We start from the raw sequence: 12201 nt of genomic DNA, 5'->3' as shown, positions 1-12201 counted from the left end.
AGAATAATCAATAGCGAGAAATCCAATGCGAGCTTTCTCCTTAGACCTTTGTACGGGCGGCATAGAGGTACCCCTTTGTGACACTTGGTTAAAACATGTGCATTGCGATGATCCCGGTAGTCCAAGCTAATTAGGACAAGGTGCGGGCACTATTAGTATACTATGCATGAGGCTTGCAACTTGTAAGATATAATTTACATGATACATATGCTTTATTACTACCGTTGACAAAATTGTTTCTTGTTTTCAAAATCAAAGCTCTAGCACAAATATAGCAATCGATGCTTTCCTCTTTGAAGGACCTTTCTTTTACTTTTATTGTTGAGTCAGTTCACCTATCTCTCTCCACCTCAAGAAGCAAACACTTGTGTGAACTGTGCATTGATTCCTACATACTTGCTTATTGCACTTGTTATATTGCTTTGCATTGAAAACTATCCATGAGATATGCATGTTATAAGTTGAAAGCAACCGCTGAAACTTAATCTTCCATTGTGTTGCTTCAATACCTTTACTAAGAATTTATTGCTTTATGAGTAACTCTTATGCAAGACTTATTGATGCTTGTCTTGAAAGTGCTATTCATGAAAAGTCTTTGCTATATGATTCAATTGTTTACTCATTGCATTTACATTGTTTTGAATCGCTGCATTCATCTCATATACTTTACAATAGTATGATTAAGATTATGTTGGTAGCATGTCACCTCAGAAATTATCTTTTATCGTTTACCTACTCGAGGACGAGTAGGAACTAAGCTTGGGGATGCTGATACGTCTCCAACGTATCTATAATTTCTGATGTTCCATGCTTGTTTTATGACAATACCGACATATTTTGTTCACACTTTATGTCATTATTATGCGTTTTCCGGAACTAACCTATTGACGAGATGCCGAAAGGCCGATTCTTTGTTTCTGCTGTTTTTGGTTCCAGAAGGGCTGTTCGGGCAATATTCTCGGAATTGGACGAAATCAACGCCAAACCTCCTATTTTTCCCGGAAGGCTCCAGAACACCGAAGAAGAGTCGGAGAGGAGCCAGGGGGGCCCCACACCATAGGGCCGCGCGGGCCAGACCCTGGCCGTGCCGGCCTAGGGTGAGGCCACCCTGTCAGCCCTCTCGCGCCGCCTCTTCGCCTATATAACCCCTTTCGACCTAAAAACGCGAGTACCAATTGACGAAACTCCGAGAAAGACTCCGGGGCGCCGCCACCGTCGCGAAACTCCAATTCGGGGACGGAACTCGTTCCAGGCACCTGCCGGGACGGGGAATTGCCCCGGAGCCATCTCCACCGCCGTCTCCACCGCCATCTTCACCGCCATCGCTGCCTCCATGATGAGGAGGGAGTAATCCACCCCCGAGGCCGAGGGCTCCACTCGTAGCTATGTGGTTCATCTCTCTCCCATGTACCTCAATACAATAATCTCATGAGCTGCTTTACATGATTGAGATTCATATGAGTTTTGTATCACTACTATTCTATGTGCTACTCTAGTGATGTTATTAAAGTAGTTCTATTCCTCCGCACGGTGTAATGGTGACAGTGTGTGCATCCGTGTTAGTACTTGGCATAGGCTATGATTGTGATCTCTTGTAGATTATGAAGTTAACTATTGCTATGATAGTATTGATGTGATCTATGCCTCCTTCATAGTGTGATGGTGACAGTGTGCATGCTATGTTAGTTCTTGGTGTAATTGTGTTGATCTATCTTACACTCTAAGGTTATTTAAATATGAACATTGAATATTGTGGAGCTTGTTAACTCCGGCATTGAGGGTTCGTGTAATCCTACACGATTAGCGGTGTTCATCATCCAACAAAAGAGTGTAGAGTAGTCCTATTATGTGATCATTGTTGAGAGTGTCCACTAGTGAAAGCAGGATCCCTGGGCCTTGCTTCCAAGCATCGAATCTCCGTTTGTTTCTTGTTTTCTTGCGTTACTACTGCTGCGTTACTCTTGCTTGTTTCTCGTCCTGGGCAAAGCACTTTTCCGGTGCCGTTGCTACTGCTACTATTTATTCATACCACCTGTATTTCACTATCTCTTCGCCGAACTAGTGCACCTATTAGGTGTGTTGGGGACACAAGAGACTTCTTGCTTTGTGGTTGCGGGGTTGCATGAGAGGGATATCTTTGACCTCTTCCTCCCTGAGATCGATAAACCTTGGGTGATCCACTTAAGGGAAATTTGCTGTTGTTCTACAAACCTCTGCTCTTGGAGGCCCAACACTGTCTACAAGAATAGAAGCTCCCGTAGACATCACCGTCCTACAGGATTTGGACTTACCATGGCGAAAAGGCAAAGAAACGTGCTAGGAAGGAGGTGCGGCAGATTCAACCTAGGGGGGAATATGACACTGGTTTTGATAGGTGCTTAGAAAACTTGGCTAATGGTAATGTGCCTGGAAGCTCTCATGTAGAGGTGGAGACACCTCAGGATGCGGAGACAAGTGAGGACCCGGAGGAAAACACAAAGGAGTATTATGAGGCTCGTTTGCTTCGCGAGAAACCCCTACATGAAAATACGAGAGGTTACCCAACTAGATGCCATCGCTCGCCTTATGGCCTTGAAGTGCCATAGGAACTTGTGCGAGAGATGGGTTCGATGAACTTCCGGTCATCGTAGGCAGCCTTCTGCCGAAAGGGCACCTCTTGCCGCAAAACTTCTACTATTCGACCAAATTGCTCGGTGACCTTAAGATGTCATCTCAGCAGATACACGCTTGTCCAAAGGGATGCATGCTATTCGGAGAGGAGCACGGCCGACACAAATTATTGCATCAAATGCAATTCCTCTAGGTACTTTGAGGTAGACCGCAATGGTGATGGTCGGAAGAGGCAGACCACGGTTGCCAAGAATATCCTCCGCTATCTTCCGGTTCTACCGAGGATCCAGGCGGCTCTTCATGATCGAGGATACGCCCGAGCGGATGAGGTGGGCCGTGGAAGGAAACGGATACACCGACAAGATGATACATCCGTCGGATGGTACTGCATGGAAGAACTTTGTGAAGAAATTTCCACCGAAAGCGGGTGACCCGAGGAGCGTAGCGGTTGCGATATCAACCGATGGGTTCAATCCATATGGTATGTCGGCTGCGGTATACGGTTGTTGGCCGGTGTTTGTTATTCCCATGAACCTCCCCACGGCGTACGCATGAGATCGGAGAACATGTTTGTGTCGATGATAATCCCGGGGCCCAAATACCCGGGCAAGAACATGAATGTGTACACGGAACCGCTGGTGGATGACTTGGTTCGTGGCTGGGAAGGTCGCGGGATCCGAACATATGACGCATCAAAGAAGGAGTACTTCGATATGTATGTGTGGTACCACACGTCCCTGCATGACCTGCCCGCACGTGCTTTGTTCTGCGGGTGGTGTACACATGGGAAGTGGCCTTGCCCACGGTGCGGACAGGCCGTGACTTTCTTACGGCTAAACAAGGGAGGCAAGTATTCATGCTTTGATGAAGCTCGACAGGTTCCTTGAGCGGAGGCATGCATACGGGAGTGATGTAAAGAGTTTCAAGAAAGGCCGTGTTGTCCCTGGCCCGAAGCCAATTCCGAAGACCGGAACGGAAATCAAGGCCGAGTTAGATGCTCTTCAGCCTAGCCCTGATGGGAATGGTTTCTTAGGATATGGGGAGACACACCAATGGACTCACAAGCCGTGCTTATGGAAGCTCCCTTACTTTGAGTTTCTCGAGCTCCCGCATAACATTGATGTAATGCACACCGAGAAGAATATCGGTGAAGCCATTTGGAGCACGATTGTGGACAACGAGAAGACGAAGGATAACATAAAGGCTCGAATTGATCAAGAAATGTGGTGTGATAGGCCGGAGTTGAACATGCGGCCACCTAATGGTGCCAAAAAAACTTGGACTAAGCCACACGCTCCGTTCTGCCTCACAAAGGCCCAAAAAGGGAGGTTTTCCAATGGATGAAGGACTCCTTGTTTTTCCCCGATGGGTTCACAGCCAAGCTGGATGAGGGCTTGAACATTGAAACGCTGCGAGTACAAGGACTCGAAGAGTCATGACTACCACATATGGCTTGAGCGGATAATGCCGGTGATGATTCGAGGCTATGTCCACGAGAAGACTTGGCGAGTGCTAGCGAGGTTGAGTTTTTCTTCCGCCGGATTTGTGCTAGGGAGTTAGACACTAAAGTGATTGAGAAAGTCTGGATGAAGAGGCACCCGTGTTGCTTTGCGATCTAGAGAAGATCTTTCCTCCAGGGTTTTTTAATCCGATGCAACACATGATCCTGCACCTCGCGGAGGAGTGCTTAAAGGGGGGCCCGAGGTGGGGCCGTTGGCGGTTTGGTCCCGAGAGAGAAACACAAAAGCTTCGTCAAATGACCGGCAATAAATGCAAGATCGAAGCATCCATAGCCGAGGCAGATCCTGAACGTGGAGGTGGCAAACTTCACCACTAAGCACTATGATCCCAACATTCCCACAAAGCACAACCCGGTCCTCCGTTACAATGCCGCCAACAATGAAGAAGTACCCAAGCTTAGCATCTTCGTGGGGCTTGGTGGCAAGTCAAGTGGCTCGAAGCCGTACGAACGGACCTACATGAGCGGACCTTGATCCACTCGTATGTCTTAAACACCATGGTCGAAGTGAAGCCGTACATCGAGTAAGTGCGAACCATTTAATTATTCGCAAACATTCACTCGTATGTTCGTGGCTAACTCTTCCTCTTTTCATCGGTATAGGAAATTCAAGGCTATACATTGGAAGAATACCCACGAGGAGCCTACCCGGAAGAATCCAAGCAAATTTTCGATAAGGGAGGCGGTTTCGGTTTCGAGTAGCTGGTTTTGTAATTTGGTACTATTCTATCCAAATTAGCTAGCACTTCCGACATTTATCGGTCATTTCTCGTTCTAAACTTCTTGTGCTAAACTTGTAGGCAAGAACTAACAAAGAGATGAAGTCAGAGCTAAGAAAAATTGCTAGGGGCTTTGACCATTCCGTAGAAGCGTTCAACTCCTATGACGTGAACGGGTATCGCTTACCGGACCCATAAATACACAACAAGCCGGCCCAACGCGAAGACAATAAATAGCGGGGTGGTATGTCAAGGTGATAATGGGCTCCATTACTATGGAAGAGTCGAGGGTATATACAAGCTGAATTACGGGTTTCACAAAGGGCTAAATCCCGTCGTCTTCAAATGCCATTGGTTTGACCCACGTCGGGTGAGACGGGATCCTGAAATTGGGTTGGTCGAAGTTGAAAGGAACTCCGTTTATAAGGGAGAGGATGTGTACATCTTGGCAACACAGGCCTTTCAAGTATTCTATCTCCCGTACGCGTGCAGAAACCCGACAAAACGTCTACATGGATGGGATGTTGTGATGACGGTACCTTCACGCAATAGGCCGCCCCCGCCAAACAAGGATGATTACCGCCGCGTAGACCCCTCGGCCAAGGAGTGTCGAGTTTTATCGGGAAGAAGGGCTCCCCGGCCATTTCACAATTGGCTTGCCGACTATCGATGACATGGTCGTAGACGATGAACAAGAAGACGCGGGCATGGATGGAGACAATGCGGAAGATGAAGGCGAGGATGTCCGTGCCCCGGAAGACCTGAGTTTGCTCGAGGCGTTCAAAGCGAGGATTGACCTCGATGCGGATGGACCACCTCCAGGTTTCATTGATGATTATTGGTTCGCCGAGCCTGATGACGATGAGGAGACACGCGGTCCAATCACGGATGGCGACACAGGCTACTGATCTATGTAGTAGTAATTGTGAGGCTAGCCTATTTGTAATAACTCCGTGTAATAGTGTAATAGAGATTGTCTAGCTAGGTTATTTGTAAGAACTCCGTGCTATGTTTGAGAGAACTCTATGGTAGCTATTTGTTGCTTCCACTAATTAATTAATGTTCATCCTTTTGCATTATTTGTTGCTTTCATTAATGTTCATCTACTTATATTTCTGTTGCTTTCACTAATATTTATCTCTTTACAATATTGCGTACTAATAAACCACTCTCTTCATTTGTGTTTGCAGGTGATTGAAGCATGCCGCCAAAAAAAAGGGGTGGCGGTCTTAAAAAGAAGCTCAAGGACTTGGTAGGTGTAGGGACTTCGAGGCGGGGCCGAGCTACTACCCCCCCTAGCCCCCTCCTGTCGCTCCCACGGGGCGGCCGCGTAGGAAGAATGCGACGCGGGTACTCACTCCTAGTCCTAGCCCCCTCCCGCGGCCGATGATGATGACGAGGAGGAGGACCAGGAGCACCACGGGGGTGGGGAGGACCGGGAGGAGGAGGTGGGTGGGGAGGACCGAGGAGGAGGAGGGGGTGGGGAGGACCAGGGAGGAGGAGGGGGACGAGGAGGACCTCTCGGAGGATGAGGGGTTGGGGAACTTAGTGTTCGATCCTGATCCAAGCCTAGAGTGGTGTGAGCCGGAGGATTACCAGTACGTTCCAGCTGTGGAGAGGCTGAGGCCACGTGATAGGAAGCCATATCGGCGTGGGATAACACAGCTCCCCTCGCTGAAGCACTGGCGCTACAGGCACGTTGTTCTACAGCCCTATGGAAGGAGGTACATGTCAATTTTTGGCATTTCGTTATCGCAATTTTGTCATTATCAAAATTATTATCACATACATATTGATGTTGTCGTTTCATGGTGCAGCTCGTTCCAGTTTGAAGACCCGACGCAGAGACCGCCACGTGGGTACTCGAACATCCTTGGGGGCCTACTTAGATGGTATTTCCCCGGGATAGTCAATTTCCCTGCGGTGGGCTGCGACGTAGCTTGGAGGTGGGCACACTACGGCCTCGCGGAAGATCCTCTTGGCCGCGGCACCGCGGCGGATATGGTTGTTGCCAAATTACGGGTACGTGACTTTTGACTTTTTACCATTCATACACTCTCCTTGGTTCACAATAATTGCACTAATGCCCCTTGTTTTACCTATGTGCATGGTTGCGTAAATACTTCAAGAGGACCGAGGGGCAAGGAGAATGCGTGCGATGATGTCCTACACCAGCTTGCAAGGAAGAGGGTGAGCGGCATGCACTACGAGGCACGTATTCAATGCGTCCGCGAGCGGCACGCCGACCGCTTCGTCCACATGAGTAAGGAGGACGCTCGCGACACGCTCATGCGGCCGTGGCGAGTACTTGCGGGTATTTGCATTTATGTGTTATTGATTTCTTTATCGCCATGTAGTTTATTTTACCATAATGGGTTTATCTTGTGCATGTAGAACCCTCCTCGGTACGTCGGCAACGACGATAGGTGCTTTCGTGCGATGGTCATGTGGTGGACATGCCCCCGGTACCTCAAGAAGCACGAGGAGGGCAAGAAGAAGCGGACGAGAGATGCGAGGTGGATCGCATATCCAAGGCAGCATCCCCATCTCTCTTCACCTGCGGAAGGAGGTGAGCAAATTAATGGTTCCTTCATTCTTTGAATTCATGTTATATATTTGCTAACTCGCAAGGGTGTGCCACTTCACTTTATTACATGTTCTCTTTTGCGGGAAGTCGGGACGGGAGCGAAGCCTAACGTCTTTGCCGTGCTAAAGAAGATGAAGCAAAGGAAGACGCCCGATCTCGAGACGGGGTCCGTGTGGGTTAACCCGCAATCCGAGAACCGAGTGCACGTCGTATGTCTCCAAGTTCAAGCGAAGTACGGCGAGGACGCCAACCCGGAGGCCGAGGACTTTGACCACGAGGTCGCGGTGCTTGCGGGAGAAGGCTTGAAGCATGGCCGCCTATGGTTTGGTGACGGGTGCGTCGACCCGGCGAAGGTTCCCTCTCTCGCCGGATCCGTCGTGGTCGTAAGAGCGGCCAGCCTGAGGTAGAGCCCCGGCCACGGGCTTCGGATCTAGGCTGTCGAGCGGTTACGGGTATGTTCTTCCTCGGGTCTCTACATTTCCTTTACATGCTTTCCATTGAAATGTTAATGACATCGCGGCAACACAACGTAGGAGGAGATGGCAGCGAAGGAGCAGGCGGCCCGGGAGCAAAGGGCGCGGATGGAGCGGCAGGTTCGCGGTACCGGCGAGCGAGCGGACACGGATGATGCGGCGGATGCAACGGCAGCGACGGATGATGCGGCGAGCGAGCGAGCACGGATGAGCGCGGCTGATGAGCCAGACGGTTCTGACTTCTCCACCGGGGAGTCTTCCTGCTCCTCCACCTTACTCCATGCCGTGGATGCCGCCACCGCCCACTCAGACCCCGGGGACACCTATCACCGTCAACAACATGAACATCATCCGGAGCATGAACCGCGGTGAGTCCTCTTGTGCCCAACCCGCTACTTGTTCAAGTGTTCAATATGCAAATGCAAATGTTCATTCCATCAACCTTGTAGATTATATGTCGCAAGGCAATGACGATGAGGCCGGCGGAAGCGGAGGAGGACAATAAGGTTGATGGCATGGTCTTGATGGATTTGTGGACATTGCACTTGTTATGGATTGTACTTGTACTTGATGTGTGTTGATGTATTTGTGGACATTGCACTTGTTATGCATAAACTATGTGTGTTGATGTATTTGTGGTGTTGTTGATGTGTTTGGTGATGCTATGGTGAATATATATGTTGTATATGTTATATATATGTGAAATGCTATTTTGAAATGCAGGGATTAGTGGAAAACAGAAAAAAATAAAAAATCTAGGGGCCTTTGCCGTGTGTATGCACACGGCAAAGGACTTTTGGTCACTTTGCAAAGGGGACACGTGGCGCAAGCCTGTGCTCCTGGGAAGCCAGTGGGTGTGCCTGGAGATTCCTTTGCCGTGCATGCTGGGGCTTGGACGCACGGCAAAGGGTAGCAGCATGGCAACGACTGGGCGCACGGCAATGTTGGGGCGCACGGCAGCCTCCATGACGCACGGCAGAGACCAGCCGCACGGCAAAGGGGCGAGCGCACGGCAAAGATCGCGCGCACGGCAAAGGGGCGGCCGCACGGCAACGGTGCGCGCGCACGGCAAAGGCCTTTGCCGTGCGGTTTGGTCAGGCGCACGGCAATGTCTTCGTTGCCGTCGAGGGCGTTGCCGTGCAGACGTTGCCGTGCGTCGACGCACGGCAAAGCCTTTGCCGGGCAAATAAGGGCCTTTGCCGTGCGAATTGTCGCACGGCAATGAATTGTTTTCCCGTAGTCGAAATTTGCTATTATGTTTATTCCATAAAACCAGTAGTCGAAATTTGTTGTTGGAATCAAAGGGCGTATCAAGTTCTAATTCTTGTTTGTATGGACAACACATGAAATTTGATGTTTTTTCGAATTTGGACACTATAAACTTGATGTATATGTAAAAAAATAGCATGTGTATATTACAATGTATATATTATTTCGCACACATATTTAAACAGTATAAACGGAATAGTGTGGTCATTAGCCGGTGCTTTTAGGGTCAAACGAGGGTGTACTTGTAGCTAGGATCTTTTGACCAGATAAACATTACGTAGCTCTGCCACTCAGACCAAGCCTACATGGGCAGAAGCCATGAAAACTACATCGTCTGAAGCTTTTTTCCTGTAACTCCATGATCGACCCAGCTAGATACTGGCCAGAAATTGGCCGGAAACCACGGCCGCCATTCCCCTACCTCCGCCACTACCCCCAGCCGCCACCGTTAACCGTTTCATATCTAGCTGCTCTCCCCACGGAAAGTACCATGTGCACATGAGCATAAGTGCTCCTTCAACTTTTGGATTTTTGAAAATTTTCAAAACCTCGCTCTTTTATGTTTTCAAAAATTATGGCATTAAATATGTAGATAGATTTAGACACGAGGAGTGTAGTCAAAAAAGTCCCATTAAAAAATACTTTGTATTTTGGAAAATACAAAAAAGACAAATTTCTGACTATAAATAGTAGTACAATAGTACGTATATTTTATCAGTGTACTGTCAGAAATTTATCTTTTTTGCATCTCCAAAAATATAACGTATTTTTTGACGAGACGTTTTTGATTCCAATCCTCGTATACACATCTATCTACATATTTAATGTCATAATTCTTGAAAGCAGAGAAATATGAGAATCTGAAATTTTCAAAAATCCAAAAGTGAAGGGAGCACTGACTCCCATGTGCACAAAATCCTTGTCCCTCTCCCCAGCTCTATATATCTTCGAAGTTCGAACTAGGATTTCGGACGAAATCATGTAGGGCTAGACGAGGGAGAGGAAGAGGACATCCGGAATTGGAAGAGGACGGCCGGACGGGGAGAGGAAGAGAGAGACGAGGGCGGGGAACCTACTTAGGGCATCTCCAACGCGGCGACCCACCCCACGTTCGCGCTTCCGGATGGGTCGAATTGGACAAAACTGCAGCCCAACGCGGCCACGCATCGCAAATGCGGATGGCCACGGTGTCCGGGACGACCCAAACCCGGTCCAAATCTGGACCAGGTTTGCGTGGCCGCGGATGGCACGCGGCGTCCGGTCGCGTCCGCCTGCTCACCTCCCTTGGGCCCAGCTGTCGGTGGGAGTGCGCGTCATATTAAATGTGGACGGGGAGGGATCTGTCCCTGTCCAGTCCACTCCCCACTCCACTCCCCACTACCAAAAAACGTAGGCGCGGATCCGGCAACCAAAAATATAGGTGCGGATCCGACTACCAATAACGTAGGCGCGGATCCGGCAACCAAAAATATAGGTGCGGATCCGACTACCAAAAACGTAGGCGCGGATCCGGCAACCAAAAATATAGGTGCGGATCCGACTACCAAAAACGTAGGCACGGATCCGGCAACCAAAAATAGGTATGGATCCGACTACCAAAACATAGGTGCGGATCCGACTACCAAAACCAGAATTTGAAATTTCCAGTTCTATGGCGGATTCTTCTGTGGAAAGCTCCAGCGACTCGGATCGGATCTTTTCAGCTGCGTCCTGCTCGGCGGCGGTCGTAGCTACATTACTTACCAGTGCGTTTCCATCGAAATCAACGGTCTCGCAGATGAAGATGTGGAACCCGCCCGGTTCCGGCCTCCAGACGCCGCAGGCCCCACGGTGGGCGCCAACTGTCGTTGCCTATTCGACGGTACACCAGAGGAGGGATCCTCATGGAGGGGAGAAGAAGTAGGGGCCATAGGGCGAAGAGTCCTCGGGACGGTGGTACGCGATTTACCCAGCTTCGGATCACCTGCACGATGGCAAGGCCTCTCGCTGCTTGTCCGGAATTATACGGGCGCTTTCGCGTTGTTACAATGAGTTGTGGTTGTCTCGCTTCTAGCTCGAGATCTCCCCTCGGGGCTCCGGGATCCGGCTTATATAGGCGCCCGGATCTAGGGTTTCTACGGAGAGTCCTACCCGGAATACAAGTTGCCTAACTACGGAATATTACATTGTCGTGTACGTCAAGGATCCACCTATTCCTAACTTGTCGTCATGGATCCGGCTTCCTTCATGGGCCTTCACGGATCTGACTCCTGGCATAGACCTCTTCGGATCCAGCTACCTCTGTAGGTTGGTTCGGATCTGGGTACCTCTGTAGGGCGGTTCGGATCCGGCTACCTTCCTAGGGCGGTTCGGATCCGGGTACCTCTGTAGGGCGGTTCGGATGCGGCTACCTTCGTAGGGCGGTTCGGATTCTGCTACCTTCGTAGGGCGATTCGGATACGGCTTCCTTCCTAGGGCGGTTCGGATCCGGCTACCTTCGTAGGGCGGTTCGGATCCGGCTACCTCATAGGTCGGTTGGGATCCGACTCCTTGTTCCTGGGTTGGACATCTTCCATCTTGATCAACAACAACTGGGCTGCCCGGTGGGCCATATGCCATCACCACCATCTGTGGGCCACCCGGGCTTGCCGGAATCAGACCATGTCGATGGTATACCTATGAAGTATATCCACAACACGCGGCGTCCGGCCGCGTCCGCCTGCTCGCCTTCCTTGGGCCCAGCTGTCGGTGGGGGCACGCGTCATATTAAATATGGACTGGGAGGGATCTGTCACTATCCAGTCCACTCCCCACTCCACTCGACAGTTCTCCACGAACGCGCAACCGCCGCCATGGCTCCAAAGAGGGCTTTTGCTCCCGGCGCCAACGACGGCGAGGCTAGCAGCAGCCGCCGTCCTCCGCTGGCGCTGAGGGCCGGGGGACACCGCGACGGTCTCTACATCGGAGAGGCCTGATGACCCACAAGTATAGGGGATCGCAACAGTCTTCGAGGGAAGTAAAACCCAAATTTATTGATTCGACACA

Source organism: Lolium rigidum, chromosome 5 (assembly GCF_022539505.1).
Source record: "Lolium rigidum isolate FL_2022 chromosome 5, APGP_CSIRO_Lrig_0.1, whole genome shotgun sequence".
In the NCBI taxonomy this organism is placed as follows: Eukaryota; Viridiplantae; Streptophyta; class Magnoliopsida; order Poales; family Poaceae; genus Lolium; species Lolium rigidum.
The sequence above is the reverse complement of the archived record's forward strand: the minus strand, read 5'-3'. Positions refer to the sequence as shown.